This window comes from Ahaetulla prasina, chromosome 4 (genome assembly GCF_028640845.1).
Source record: "Ahaetulla prasina isolate Xishuangbanna chromosome 4, ASM2864084v1, whole genome shotgun sequence".
NCBI classification, from domain to species: Eukaryota; Metazoa; Chordata; class Lepidosauria; order Squamata; family Colubridae; genus Ahaetulla; species Ahaetulla prasina.
Window position 1 is genome coordinate 54,933,926 of NC_080542.1, and position 13,152 is coordinate 54,947,077.

The following is a 13,152-nucleotide window of genomic DNA, read 5'->3' on the forward strand; positions in this document are numbered from 1 at the left end:
GCTCAATCTTGAAAAGCTTCCACTCTTTGCTTACATGAATACCGCTCTCCATTGAGAAGCCATGTTCTGCACAGTATTTACAACCTAGTTTCTTGTTTGAACTTCCAACCTGTCATGTTTCTCTTGGAAGTAGCTGTACTGTTGCATGGTCCAGCCGTCTGGAAGAATGGTTCAGATTTCAGATGCGGCGGGTGACTCTGTACTCGCTTTGCTGTTTTGTCTGGTTTCAGGTGGTGGTGCTTGTGGCGCTGGGGATGGTTCTTGTTCACTTCTGCTGGTTGTTGTTCATGTTTTGGTTTCTTGGCCAAGAAACCCGTCAAAGTCTGTTGCCTTTTCATCCTTCCGGTTAAAGGAAGCAGCTACTGCAAAAAGGAAAAAAGGAGCTTAGTTAGCTGATGACGCACGATGTAAAAGCGCACAAAAGCCACAAAAAGCCCAAAAAACAACTTTTACACTTTACACACACACAACACAACACAACAGACTCACCCACAATGTAAAAGCAGCTGTGCTTGACCCACAATGGCCCCTGCAACAAGCAGGAATGCCATATAGCCACAAAAAGCCCCAAAACAACTTTTGCACTTTGCACACATACAACACAGGAGTTTTAAAAAAAGAAAACTCCTTAAAAAAACCCAATTGACTTTATTTTAAAGCTCCCTGCAAAAGAAGTTGCAGAGGATGACCCTGAGGACAATGCTGATGTTGTTTTCTTCATCTTGTAACGTCTTGATATTTGTAATCCACCGAATATAGCTCGTAGTATTTCCAAGCCAATTTATATCCAAATATAGGCCCGCCCCCTCCCAAAAAAAATCACAAGAAAGACAAAAAGAAAAAGAAAAATAGAAAACCAAAGTGGTAACCAAAATGATAAAAAAGAAAAAAGAGCAGCCCAAAAGTTTTGTAATCCAAATCCAAATCTCAGAGTTTTTCTTGCTTCTTTTCTTCAGTTTCTTCTTACCTTAATCCAATTTGCCTCAGAGAGAGGAAAAATACCCCAAATTACAATTATTCCAAAAAAAGAATTCACAACCTTACCACCTGGCAGTAAAAAAATATAGGTAGAAAAATTAGAAACGGTAACAGCCACCTAAAAAGAAAAACGTTACAGCGGTATTTCAAAGTGCCTCCAAAAAGAAGAAGAAAAAAGAGTTTCACCTTGGCCTGTTTCTGTTATTTCTCCTTTCAAGTCCCAAGAGCTACACTATTCAAATAAAAAACAACAACAAAGCTTCCAGTACTCCGCTCTCTGACAATCGAAACAACTTCTTATCAATTTAATTTGCAGGCTCCCATTCCTTCGGATGTCTTGTGACGTGAGTGAGACCAGCCATGCTTACCAAACGTGGTAAAGGGATGTGAGCCTGGCTTCCCTTTATAATTTGTTACTTTGTCCCTTTAGCTCAGCATTTTGTAGCCCAAATATGCCCACTCACTTTTCGGAGAGCTTAAATGACCTCCCTGCTAAAGGGTTTCACTTTATGAGCAAGAGTTGGCTGCTGATAGTTGTCATTGCATTTTAACTATTTTAATTCCTCAAGGTGCTCTCGCACCCTGACTGATTTGTAGCTGGGTTGCAAGTATTTGTAATCTAGGGAGGGCACCTTTTTGCAAGCAAAGAAGCTTTTTCTATTTTTATACCGGTAATCCTTGACTTACAACAGTTCATTTAGTAACCGTTCAATGGCCCTGAAAAAAGTGACTTGTGACCAGGGGTGAAATCTAAAAATTTTCCCTACCGGTTCTGTGGGCGTGGCTTAATTGGTGGGTGTGGCTTCCTGACCGGGTGGGCGTGGCTGGGTGGTCAGGTGACTGGGGGGCATGGCCAAGTCAACATCACTTCTTTGCCCTTTTGGAGCTTTAAAAGAATATACCAAATATTTCATGCAATCAATACTTAAATAATAAGAGGTACACAAAACAGTAAGAGGTACACAAATACTTACAGAAGAGCAATAAAAGTGTTGTCTTCAACGACGCTTCTTGCACCAAGGATAATAACGACCTGCAAGGAGATATACCATGATAGACAAATTTAGCCATTTAATACGTAAATAAGAATAACAGAGGTACACAAAACAGTAAAAAAACAACAAAAGAGGTACTTAAATACTTACATAAAACTGTTAGTCGTCTTTAGCTATGAGATGTTTCCACATAGCTATTTCAGTGGCACTCTCCTCACTTCCACTTTTCTTGCACTTGATGCTTGGATCATTGGCTGAGCGATGGTGTTCTCTGAACCATTTTTTCACTGCAAGAATAGGATCCCATTTTGGAAGAGATAGTCCAGTAACGCTGATGGTCATGAGGCTGGTTAGATTGGAAACGGCTAGGTGACTTCTGCTCTCTGAAATATCAGGTTCACTTTAGAAAAACCCCTTTCCACTTCTCAGAACTCGCTGCAATTGTTGTGACAATATCTTTTGCTTTTTTGATACTCTCAGGAATTGCATACCTCTTCGGATCTTTCAAGATATTCTCCACAAAATCTCTGTGGTCATCGATGTCAATTTTGTAGTTGGAAATGTCTCTAAATGTGCGCAGTTGTTTTTCAGCTGCTGCCCATGGAAGGACTATTTCCTCAACATCCCTTTATTCTGGCATCAAAAACTGTAGAAACTGTAGTTTATTTGGGTGTCTTGCAGTTGGTTCCCAGTTTTTAAATGCTCACAGTCCATCAGTCGTTTACCCCAATTTTTGATGATACTTTGTAAAAGTCTTTCTCGATGAAGACCAACAAATCGATCGTTTTCTATGATCTTTATATTCCTGAAGGTTTCTGAGGTAATTAGTCCTTCAACTTTCTTTCGCCCTTTCCCTTTGTTAGCAGTTCAAATGCCTTTATTGATCTTCTCACCAATTTTTCAGCTTTTATTATATCGGTATTGCGTGCTTGCAGTGCAGTTGAAAGAAGTGAAATTTATTCCAAAACGTCTCTCATCAATGCCAAATCATTTAAGAAATGTTTATTTTCCAGACGGGCAGCCATATCCGAGTATTTTGCATTCGCATGAAAGTATTGCTGTAGCACAGGATAAGCATGCCAGACATCTATGGTGGCCCTTAAACTACAGGTAGCCTATCTTGGCTCAAAAACCCGACCAATCCTTATGATGTTAATATCAAGTTCTTCAGCTATTTCGTCAAGTTCAATTCGGTTTTTATTCGATTGCTGGAAAATGGAGCATATCTTATCAATACAATTTTTAAAATGATTGACTTGCTTTATTTCCTTTATGGCGTCATCTAAAACAAGTTGGAGGCGATGGTTCAAGCAGTGCCATATGATGATATTTGGAAACTCTTTGATTTTTCTGGTGCTCACTCCAGATTTTCTCCCAAGCATAAACGCTGGCACCATCAGAGCAGAACGCTATTACATTTTTTTGTAGGTAGTCCCAGGTAAATCCAACCTTATGTAAACTTTCAAAAACTGCAGAACGTATTGTCCCTGCATCTTGTTTCTTCAATTCAACCAGCTCGATAAAAATTGTTGGTGGGTCCTCTAAGTCCTCAACTTTTAAGAAAACTATCAGAACTGGTTTGCAGGATACTGTTGAGGCTTCATCAATGATCAGACATATTTTCAGATTCTGTGCAATGGTGCTGGAAAACATTTGGGTTTTAATTTCGTTTGCAATGCACTCAACTATTTTGACAACTGCAGTCTTGAATGCAACCCTACTCCCAGATCTAGTCCATTTTCAGTTTGTAATTCTATCAATTCCTCGATGCTTGAAATTGGTCTGCGTGCTTTTGCCAGGCTGTAAACAGTTTTGAACATTTTAAAAGTTGGTGGCAAATTGCATTTCAGAAATCTTATCCATTGCTTTTGTTATGGCTTCCTGCTCAGCTTGTATGACGTTGTCTCTACAAATGGCATGCGATTTCGATACAAAATGTTCTCTCATTTTCTTCCGTAGAAACGCCTGGTGCTCTTCCTTCTTTTTCCTAGCTGGCTCAATCTTGAAAAGCTTCCACTCTTTGCTTACATGAATACCGCTCTCCATTGAGAAGCCATGTTCTGCACAGTATTTACAACCTAGTTTCTTGTTTGAACTTCCAACCTGTCATGTTTCTCTTGGAAGTAGCTGTACTGTTGCAAGGTCCAGCCGTCTGGAAGAATGGTTCAGATTTCAGATGCGGCGGGTGACTCTGTACTCGCTTTGCTGTTTTGTCTGGTTTCAGGTGATGGTGCTTGTGGCGCTGGGGATGGTTCTTGTTCACTTCTGCTGGTTGTTGTTCATGTTTTGGTTTCTTTGCCAAGAAACCCGTCAAAGTCTGTTGCCTTTTCATCCTTCCGGTTAAAGGAAGCAGCTACTGCAAAAAGGGAAAAAGGAGCTTTGTTAGCTGATGACGCACGATGTAAAAGCGCACAAAAGCCACAAAAAGCCCAAAAAACAACTTTTACACTTTACACACACACAACACAACACAACAGACTCACCCACAATGTAAAAGCAGCTGTGCTTGACCCACAATGGCCCCTGGAACAAGCAGGAATGCCATATAGCCACAAAAAGCCCCAAAACAACTTTTGCACTTTGCACACATACAACACAGGAGTTTTAAAAAAAGAAAACTCCTTAAAAAACCCAATTGACTTTATTTTAAAGCTCCCTGCAAAAGAAGTTGCAGAGGATGACCCTGAGGACAATGCTGATGTTGTTTTCTTCATCTTGTAACGTCTTGATATTTGTAATCCACCGAATATAGCTCGTAGTATTTCTAAGCCAATTTATATCCAAATATAGGCCCGCCCCCCCAAAAAAAAATCACAAGAAAGACAAAAAGAAAAAGAAAAATAGAAAACCAAAGTGGTAACCAAAATGATAAAAAAGAAAAAAGAGCAGCCCAAAAGTTTTGTAATCCAAATCCAAATCTCAGAGTTTTTCTTGCTTCTTTTCTTTAGGTTCTTCTTACCTTAATCCAATATGCCTCAGAGAGAGGAAAAATACCCCAAATTACAATTATTCCAAAAAAAAGAATTCACAACCTTACCACCTGGCAATAAAAAAATATAGGTAGAAAAATTAGAAATGGTAACAGCCACCTAAAAAGAAAAATGTTACAGCGGTATTTCAAGGTGCATCCAAAAAGAAGAAGAAAAAAGAGTTTTACCTTGGCCTGTTTCTGTTATTTCTCCTTTCAAGTCCCAAGAGCTACACTATTCAAATAAAAAACAACAACAAAGCTTCCAGTACTCCGCTCTCTGACAATCGAAACAACTTCTTATCAATTTAATTTGCAGGCTCCCATTCCTTCGGATGTCTTGTGACGTGAGTGAGACCAGCCATGCTTACCAAACGTGGTAAAGGGATGTGAGCCTGGCTTCCCTTTATAATTTGTTACTTTGTCCCTTTAGCTCAGCATTTTGTAGCCCAAATATGCCCACTCACTTTTCGGAGAGCTTAAATGACCTCCCTGCTAAAGGGTTTCACTTTATGAGCAAGAGTTGGCTGCTGATAGTTGTCATTGCATTTTAACTATTTTAATTCCTCAAGGTGCTCTCGCACCCTGACTGATTTGTAGCTGGGTTGCAAGTATTTGTAATCTAGGGAGGGCACCTTTTTGCAAGCAAAGAAGCTTTTTCTATTTTATACCGTAATCCTTGACTTACAACAGTTCATTTAGTAACGTCAATGGCCCTGAAAAAGTGACTAGGGTGAAATCTAAAAATTTTCCCTGCCGGTTCTGTGGGCGTGGCTTAATTGGTGGGTGTGGCTTCCTGACCGGGTGGGCGTGGCTGGGTGGTCAGGTGACTGGTGGGCATGGCCAAGTCAACATCACTTCTTTGCCCTTTTTGGAGCTTTAAAAAGAATATACCAAATATTTCATGCAATCAATACTTAAATAATAAGCGGTACACAAAACAGTAAGAGGTACACAAATACTTACAGAAGAGCAATAAAAGTGTTGTCTTCAACGACGCTTCTTGCACCAAGGATAATAACGACCTGCAAGGAGATATACCATGATAGACAAATTTAGCCATTTAATACGTAAATAAGAATAACAGAGGTACACAAAACAGTAAAAAAACAACAAAAGAGGTACTTAAATACTTACATAAAACTGTTAGTCGTCTTTAGCTATGAGATGTTTCCACATAGCTATTTCAGTGGCACTCTCCTCACTTCCACTTTTCTTGCACTTGATGCTTGGATCATTGGCTGAGCGATGGTGTTCTCTGAACCATTTTTTCACTGCAAGAATAGGATCCCATTTTGGAAGAGATAGTCCAGTAACGCTGATGGTCATGAGGCTGGTTAGATTGGAAACGGCTAGGTGACTTCTGCTCTCTGAAATATCAGGTTCACTTTAGAAAAACCCCTTTCCACTTCTCAGAACTCGCTGCAATTGTTGTGACAATATCTTTTGCTTTTTTGATACTCTCAGGAATTGCATACCTCTTCGGATCTTTCAAGATATTCTCCACAAAATCTCTGTGGTCATCGATGTCAATTTTGTAGTTGAAAATGTCTCTAAATGTGCGCAGTTGTTTTTCAGCTGCTGCCCATGGAAGGACTATTTCCTCAACATCCCTTTATTCTGGCATCAAAAACTGTAGAAACTGTAGTTTATTTGGGTGTCTTGCAGTTGGTTCCCAGTTTTTAAATGCTCACAGTCCATCAGTCCCCAATTTTTGATGATACTTTGTAAAAGTCTTTCTCGATGAAGACCAACAAATCGATCGTTTTCTATGATCTTTATATTCCTGAAGGTTTCTGAGGTAATTAGTCCTTCAACTTTCTTTCGCCCTTTCCCTTTGTTAGCAGTTCAAATGCCTTTATTGATCTTCTCACCAATTTTTCAGCTTTTATTATATCGGTATTGCGTGCTTGCAGTGCAGTTGAAAGAAGTGAAATTTATTCCAAAACGTCTATCATCAATGCCAAATCATTTAAGAAATGTTTATTTTCCAGACGGGCAGCCATATCCGAGTATTTTGCATTCGCATGAAAGTATTGCTGTAGCACAGGATAAGCATGCCAGACATCTATGGTGGCCCTTAAACTACAGGTAGCCTATCTTGGCTCAAAAACCCGACCAATCCTTATGATGTTAATATCAAGTTCTTCAGCTATTTCGTCAAGTTCAATTCGGTTTTTATTCGATTGCTGGAAAATGGAGCATATCTTATCAATACAATTTTTAAAATGATTGACTTGCTTTATTTCCTTTATGGCGTCATCTAAAACAAGTTGGAGGCGATGGTTCAAGCAGTGCCATATGATGATATTTGGAAACTCTTTGATTTTTCTGGTGCTCACTCCAGATTTTCTCCCAAGCATAACGCTGGCACCATCAGAGCAGAACGCTATTACATTTTTTTGTAGGTAGTCCCAGGTAAATCCAACCTTATGTAAACTTTCAAAAACTGCAGAACGTATTGTCCCTGCATCTTGTTTCTTCAATTCAACCAGCTCGATAAAAATTGTTGGTGGGTCCTCTGAGTCCTCAACTTTTAAGAAAACTATCAGAACTGGTTTGCAGGATACTGTTGAGGCTTCATCAATGATCAGACATATTTTCAGATTCTGTGCAATGGTGCTGGAAAACATTTGGGTTTTAATTTCGTTTGCAATGCACTCAACTATTTTGACAACTGCAGTCTTGAATGCAACCCTACTCCCAGATCTAGTCCATTTTCAGTTTGTAATTCTATCAATTCCTCGATGCTTGAAATTGGTCTGCGTGCTTTTGCCAGGCTGTAAACAGTTTTGAACATTTTAAAAGTTGGTGGCAAATTGCATTTCAGAAATCTTATCCATTGCTTTTGTTATGGCTTCCTGCTCAGCTTGTATGACGTTGTCTCTACAAATGGCATGCGATTTCGATACAAAATGTTCTCTCATTTTCTTCCGTAGAAACGCCTGGTGCTCTTCCTTCTTTTTCCTAGCTGGCTCAATCTTGAAAAGCTTCCACTCTTTGCTTACATGAATACCGCTCTCCATTGAGAAGCCATGTTCTGCACAGTATTTACAACCTAGTTTCTTGTTTGAACTTCCAACCTGTCATGCTTCTCTTGGAAGTAGCTGTACTGTTGCATGGTCCAGCCGTCTGGAAGAATGGTTCAGATTTCAGATGCGGCGGGTGACTCTGTACTCGCTTTGCTGTTTCGTCTGGTTTCAGGTGGTGGTGCTTGTGGCGCTGGGGATGGTTCTTGTTCACTTCTGCTGGTTGTTGTTCATGTTTTGGTTTCTTGGCCAAGAAACCCGTCAAAGTCTGTTGCCTTTTCATCCTTCCTGTTAAAGGAAGCAGCTATTGCAAAAAGGAAAAAAGGAGCTTTGTTAGCTGATGACAGACGATGTAAAAGCGCACAAAAGCCACAAAAAGCCCAAAAAACAACTTTTACACTTTACACACACACAACACAACACAACAGACTCACCCACAATGTAAAAGCAGCTGTGCTTGATCTACAATGGCCCCTGCAACAAGGAGGAATGCCACACAGCCACAAAAACCCAAAAACAACTTTTACACTTTGCATACATACAACACAACACTAAAAAAAACCAACCACCTTAAAAAAACCCAATTGACTATTTATTTTAAAGCTCCCCCCAAAAGAAGTTGCAGAGGATGAAACTTCCTAAACTTTAAATGGCTATAACTGGGGGGGGAAAGAAAACTCCTACAAGAAAACCCAATTAACTACCTTTTTTAAAGCTTCCCCTCACCAAAAAATCCCAGTTACTTACCCAATTGAAGGCACAAGGCAGGCAAGCAGGCAGGCAGAATAAGTTGCTCACCACTGATATTGATTGCAGGGAGGCAGATTCAGTTGCTATCTGATGCAATTGATTGCAGGGATTGCAGCAGGAGAAGGAAGGCAAGAAAAGCGAGCGAGCAAGAAAGAAGCAGCAAGCAGCCAAGCTGGCAAGTGGGTGACCGGGCGATTGGGTGGGCATGGGCGGGGAGAGCAGGGATTTTTGCTACTGGTTCTCCAAACCACTGTTGCCATCGTTCCTCCCAGGTCACCAATACTCCGTCCAATATCAACCAACTAAAATTCACTCCTCTATTAATTAAATACTTTGTCAAAAACTGGTATTTTCTACTTAAGTCTGTAACTCTTGTCAGAATTTGTTTCAATTCTACTATTTCTCTACCTTTATACTTCATCGGGTTATCTCTTGCTCTCTGCAGGATCTCTGTTTTTATTGCTTTCTTGGTGAAGCTAACATGCACCTCTCTAGGGAATTTATTTCTCATTGTGTATCTAGTATGCACTCTAAATATTTCATTAATCTCATTCAGAATTTTTTCTTTAGATTCTTCCATCACTTCCAACATCAGATGTGCCATCTCCGCTAGGTTTCCTCCTTTTTCTTCTTCCATATTCTGAAATGTCAAATAATCATCTGCCCTATCCATTTCTAAGGAGATAATTGAGGTTTCTTTATTTTTTTAGTTGTTTTTATTTATAAAACAAACAAACATAAAACCAGCTTCCATCCAAATACAATGTGTCAGTGGGTTGATTACAAATCTTTTGTGCAATTTCAACATACGCATTTCATTAATTCATCTAATTTTACATTTTATCATCCAAAATATATCCAAATATTTTAATCAATTAATCCTTTAATTAACTATTGTATTTTATTCTCTCCTTTCATTATAATTTATTCTAAAACAATATTTTGTCTTATTACATCATTTATTCCATCATCTTAAATCAATTGTATCAAATAATTCTTGCTTTGTAAGACACTCCACTCTTTTTTAACATATTTTCCCTTCTAACCATTGATAAAATAAATCCCATCTTATAATAATGCTTATCTTCCTGTTCTCTAATTTCAGTTTACTCATTTTTACACATTCCATTATTTTCTTAATAATTTCATATTGCAATGGTAATTTCTCATTTTTCCAATTCTTAACAAATACAATCCTGGCTGCTGTTACTACATTCACAAATCAGGTATCTCAATTCTCTATTATAAATTTCAGATATAATCCCCAATAGAAAAACTTCTGGTTTAAAGTCTATATGTTTTTTTATTGTTTTTTCCAACCATGTGTGGATTTTAGTCCAATATCTTTTAGCTTCTGCACATGTCCACCACATATGGTAATAAGAACCAGGTGTCTGATGACATTTCCAGCATTTTTCTGATTTATTCTTGAACATTCTGGCTATTCTTGTCAGAGGTAAGTGCCACTATAAAACATCTTATACAAATTCTCTTTATATGCAGTAGACATTGTCATCTGATAATTTTGCATCCACAATTTTTACCATGCCTCTAAATCAATGCCATGCCCAAAATTTTTCCCAATCATAGTCTCTTTAACTTGTTCTTCTTCTAGTTTAACCTCTAACAAGTATCCATATAGTTTTCTAATTAATTTGTCATCCGTACCTGTTAAGATTTTATCTAGATTAGTCAAGTTGTGAAAACCTTCTGTTTTGCAGTCTTTATCATATATGAAAACCAATTCATTTTTATGCCTTGTGTTTCTTGTTCTTGCATTGTTTTTAGTTCATTCAACAATTCATTATATCTGACAATTTGTTCCTTTCTAAATAATATTTAGGCATAGAATGTTGCTCAATAGGCATAGAATGTTGATACCCAGATTGGAATTTTTAAGTAATATTTTTTCTTAATCCTTTCCCAATTTAATAACAAACTGTCTCTTATAAGATGTCTTCTGAAATGTGTTTTTACTTCCATATACCATAAAAAGGCATGCCATCCCAGTCATAAATCGTGTCCTTCCAAAGTCAATAGTCTAATGTTTCTTAAGGTTATCCATTCTTTAATCCACATTAAGTTTGAAGCTTGGTAGTAGATTTTTCTTTATTTTTGTCTGCCACTGTAAATCCAACCAGGGTGAAATCTATAAATTTTCATTACCGGTTCTGTGGGCTTGGTTTAATTGGCGGGTGTGGCTTGGTAGTCAAGTGACTGGGTGAGCGTGTTCAAATCAACGTCACTTCTTTGCCCTTTATTGACCTACAAAAAGAAAACATAACAATTATTTCATGCAATCAATACTTAAACAAATGAAGTACACAAAACAATAAAAATTACACAGATACTTACATAAGAGCAATAAAAGTGATGTGTTCAACATCCCTTTTTGCACCAATGATAATAATGACCTACTAGGAGAAGATATATCAGTTATTTCATGCAATCAGTACTTAAATAATAAACAAAGTACAAAAAACAATAAGAGGTACCAAAAACCAACTTTCACATTTTACACACACACAACAGAATACAACACAACTGACTCACACACAATGTAAAACAGCTGCACTTGACTCAAAATGGCCCCTGCAACAAGCAGAAACCTCACACGGCCACAATAAGCTCAAAAACCAACTTTCACACTTTTTCTGCACAAAATGCCACCTACAGCTTTGCAAGATTTTGTGTGTTTTTGTAGTTAGAATGAAACACTACAGAAACAAACCAAATCTTAGAAAGTTGCACAAATATTTTATTTTATTATTTTATTTTATTTATATTGTTAGATAAGAGCAGCTAAATTTAAAGCTTCCTATACTTTAGATGGCTATGTATATATATAAAAAATGAAAACTCCTAAAAAAACAAATTAAATATTTATTTTAAAGTTCCCCATAAAAGAAGTTGCAGAGGAACACACTGAGGACAATGCTGATTTTGTTTTTTTCATCTTGTAACGTCTTGATATTTGTAATCCACTGAATATAGCTCATAGTATTTCCAAGCCAATTTATAGCCAAATCTAGGCCCACCAAAAAAAAACCAACAAGAAAGACGAAAAGAAAAAGAAAATTAAAAAACCAAAGTGGTAACAAAAATGATTAAAAAAAAAAAAAAGAGCAGCCCAAAAGCTTTGTAATCCAAATCCAAATCTCAGAGATTTTCATGGTTCTTTTCTTCAGGTTCTTCTGACCTTAATCCAATTGCCTCAGAAAGAGGAAAAATACCCCAAATTACAATTATTCCAACAAAAAAAAAAGAATTCACAACGTTACCACCTGGAAGCAAATAGATATAGGCAAAAAAAAAAAAAATAGAAATGGTAACAGCCACTTAAAAAGAAAAATGTAACAGCCATATTTCAAAGTGCCTCCAAAAAGAAGAGGAAGAAAAAAGAGTTTCACCTTGGCCTATTTCTGTTAATTCTCCTTTCAAGTCTTACATAATAATCCAAAAACCAACTTTCACACTTTACATACACAACAGAAGACAACACAACTGACTCACATGCAACGTAAAACAGCTGCACTTGACCCAGAATGGCCCCTGCAACAAGCAGGAACCTCACACAGCCACAAAAAACTCAAAAACCAACTTTCACACTTTTCCCTGCACAAAATGCCACCTACAACCTTGCAATATTTTTTGTGTTTGTGTAGTTAGAGTGAAACACTACAGAAAAATACCATATCTCACAAAGCTGCAGAAATATTTTATTTTATTATTTTATTTTATTTATATTTTTAAATAAAAACTGGTAAATTTAAAACTTCCTAAACTTTAAATGGCTATGTCTGGGGGAAAAAAGAAAACTCCTACAAGAAAATAACCTGGTAAGCGGGCAACCAGGCGATTGGGGGGGCATGGATGGGGAGGGCAGAAATTTTTGCTACTGGTTCTCCAAACCACTGTCGCCATCGTTTCTCCCAGGTCACCAATACTGCTTCCAGTAGCAACCATCTAAATTTCACTCCTCTTTTAATTAAATACTTTCTCAAAAACTGATATTCTCTACGTAAGTCTCTGACTCTTCTCAGAATTAGTTTTAACACTACTAGTTCTCTACCTTTATAATTCCTCAGGTTATCGCTTGCTCTCTGCAGGATCTCTGTTTTTATTACTTTCTTGGTGAAGCTAACATGCACCTCTCTAGGTAATTTGTTTCTCATTGTCTATCTAGTATGCACTCTAAATATTTCAGTAATCTTATTCAGAATATTTTCCTTATATTCCTCCATCGCTTCCAACAGCAGATCTGCCATTATCTCCACTAGGTTTGCCCCTTTTCCTTCTTCTATATTCTGAAATCTCAAATAATAATCTGTCCTATCCATTTCTAAGGAGATAATTGATTTTTCTTTATTTTTGTCTCCCACTATAGAAATAATCCAACCAGGGGTGAAATTTAAAATTTTCCCCTACCGGT

At 37.6% G+C, this 13,152-nt stretch overlaps 1 protein-coding gene and 2 long non-coding RNA genes across 3 annotated transcripts in view; 1 reads left to right on the forward strand and 2 right to left on the reverse strand.

Annotated features, from left to right (window-relative positions):
* Nucleotides 1–13,152, forward strand: part of IFI35 (interferon induced protein 35) — a 240,233-nt gene that overhangs the window by 162,486 nt on the left and 64,595 nt on the right. The window lies entirely within an intron of this gene.
* Nucleotides 10–4,306, reverse strand: LOC131198507 (uncharacterized). The gene is made up of 3 exons (XR_009155103.1): nucleotides 2,124–4,306; nucleotides 1,953–2,011; nucleotides 10–362 (listed from the first exon to the last, which is right to left on the reverse strand). It is a non-coding gene; the product is annotated as an uncharacterized LOC131198507 (long non-coding RNA).
* Nucleotides 5,730–8,225, reverse strand: LOC131198508 (uncharacterized). Its single transcript, XR_009155104.1, has 3 exons — nucleotides 6,079–8,225; nucleotides 5,908–5,966; nucleotides 5,730–5,818 (listed from the first exon to the last, which is right to left on the reverse strand). It is a non-coding gene; the product is annotated as an uncharacterized LOC131198508 (long non-coding RNA).